The sequence below is a fragment of the Acipenser ruthenus genome, chromosome 5 (assembly GCF_902713425.1).
Source record: "Acipenser ruthenus chromosome 5, fAciRut3.2 maternal haplotype, whole genome shotgun sequence".
In the NCBI taxonomy this organism is placed as follows: domain Eukaryota; kingdom Metazoa; phylum Chordata; class Actinopteri; order Acipenseriformes; family Acipenseridae; genus Acipenser; species Acipenser ruthenus.
The window spans coordinates 77,790,134-77,792,685 of record NC_081193.1 but is presented as its reverse complement, the minus strand read 5'-3'; the positions used below and the strand labels follow the sequence as shown (position 1 = coordinate 77,792,685).

General features: G+C 35.0%; 1 non-coding gene across 1 annotated transcript; it reads right to left on the bottom strand.

Annotated features, from left to right (window-relative positions):
- Nucleotides 1-2,220: 2,220 nt before the first annotated feature.
- Nucleotides 2,221-2,307, bottom strand: trnastop-uca (transfer RNA opal suppressor (anticodon UCA)). Its single transcript has one exon. It is a non-coding gene; the product is annotated as a tRNA-Sec (tRNA).
- Nucleotides 2,308-2,552: the final 245 nt, after the last annotated feature.

Below are 2,552 nucleotides of genomic sequence, written 5' to 3'. Positions count from 1 at the left end.
ATTGAGATGAGTCACAGTTGGAATAGCAGTGTAATCTAATTTTAATGATAGAATATGACACTCATATATGTGTGTGTGTGTGTGCGTGCGTGCGTGTGCGTACGTGCGTGTGTGTGTGCGTGCGTGTGTGTGTGCGTGTGATAATAGTTATTACCAACATTCCAAAAACATTCACCGTTTGTTGATGTTCAGTCTTAAAGCTTAAACAATCTTAGACCTCTAGTTTTAAGCAGATGATTTTAATAAGTAAAGCCTGGAGGTGTTTTTTCAATTGATCTGGTAGATGTTCATTCCAAGCTAAGGGTGCTCGGAGACTAAAGGAGAGACTATGCTAGATATTTAGGAACATGTATATTGCTGTGATGTATGGATTGTTTGGATATCCAGGAGGGGGGAAGCTTGTGTGTCTGAACCTGAGGCTGCCTTAGGGGATGTAAACAAACTGGAGAGTCAACCGGTCATGTTTTAAGAAACAGTAGTGTGTAGCAGATTCTTTCTTTCTTGTATTTTTATGCCAAACAGGGTGTTATAGGCTTTATTCATTCCTTGTTTTCTTTTACAGTACACTATATATATATATATATATATATATATATATATATATATATATATATATATATATGCAACAAGAAGTGAAGTCTCTACTGAAAAAAAAAGTTCAGAATTCTTTCAGCCAGACTGCCAGTTTAAACGGCTTACCAAAAAGTTTTCGTAGAGACATTCATGGTCGCACTCTCGTCATTTTTCTTCAAAAGGATTAATTATTGAAGTGTGTGTGTGTGTGTGTGTGTGTGTGTGTGTGTGTGTGTGTGTGTGTGTGTGTGTGTGTGTGTGTGTGTGTGTGTGTGTAGACACACACACACACACACATCAAAATACTGCTTAGTTTATGGAGGATATTTCATGCCAAAATTAAGAATAAATAAATGAAAAAAAAATAAATAAATAAATCAATAAATAAAGACATGGACATTTATTTATTTCCGTTTTTATTTATATATTTATTTATTTTCCTTTTTATTTATTTATTTATTTATATATATATGTTTATTCATTTATTAATTTACTTATGTCACTTTTGCCCCTTGCTTTTTACATTTCACTCTGCCCATTTACATTTCGGCTACGGCACTTCCTTTTCAGCTTTGCTATTTACATTTCGATGTGACGTTAGCTATTTTTTTACATTTCACTGTGCCAAATTAACTTCTGTCAATCACAGCCAGTGTGCGGTATCAGATATGGTATTAGATACGGTTCCATCCCCCTAATCTGGGCATGCACAATCGATGTCGATCTGACAAGTTTTCTCAAAGTTATACTGCGAGTTATAGATATTCTATGCAATATTTTATTGAGCTGACTGAAATATACAACATTTGTGTCCCAGTTTGCCACTTGTTAGCACTCCCAATTCATTTCACTGGATCCCGCAGTGTTGTGTAATAATATAGTAGATAGGAAGTTTAGAAACTGGGAGTTTTTTTTTTTTTTTTTTTGTACTTATATCGTAAATTACCTAAACACGATACACACACACACACAAATGCCCCTTGCCCCACTAACATGGGGCATAACATATAATTATGATTTTACACTGTAAAAAATAAATATATCGTAGTTTTGAGACACACAGAGTTTGCATCGATTTTAAAACAAATTCGAATTTCACTGCCAACAATCAACTATTGGTTTAGCCAGTGGGCGGCATTAACGCCATTGGCTAATCATCAGCCAATGGAGTCGTTGATATACCGCCACTGGCTGTGATTGACAGAAGTAGTTTTGGCACTTGTGAAATGTAAAAAGAAATAGCTAGCGTCACATCAAAATGTAAATAGCAAAGCAGAAAAGGAAATGTCGTAGCCAAAATGTAAATGGGCAGAGTGAAATGTAAAAACCAAGTGGTCAAAAGTGAAATAAATAAATGAATAAATAAATAAAAGGGAAATAAATAAATGGCCATGTATATAGTTAACCATTTATTTATTTATGTATTTATTCTTAATTTTGCCATGGAACATCCTTCATATTTTGTGTCGCTCCTGCTATTAGTCACAGGGTACGTTTTGCCTGTTAAAGGCTCGGATCACACCACCACATTTTCCGCGACGTCAGTTTTACTCATTCATAAGAATCAGTATTGGTAATGTGCGCTCTGCATTCCCTCAAATAACGATAACAAGTTAATAAAATACATATTCGTAACCATCCGGTGTTCGCCCGAAAGGTGGAATTGAACCACTCTGTCGCTAAACAGCTACAGGTTTGAAGCCTGCACTCCAGACCACTGAAGCTCATCCGGGCAATAAGTATATGCCGTCACGAGATTATATATACCACAGAGAAACCAGTAATATTCTTGTTGTGGTGTAGGCATTATTCGTCATGTCTTTTTTTTATGTGTTTTTTTTTAATCAATTTAAATGTGATGCAATGTATGTTTTTGGAAATTACTTCAATATTAATTTGTACTGACTGTGTTATAGAAACATCGCATTCTTTATTATTATTTTTTTCTCGAGCTTTTCGGTATGCAAATGCTCTCGAAC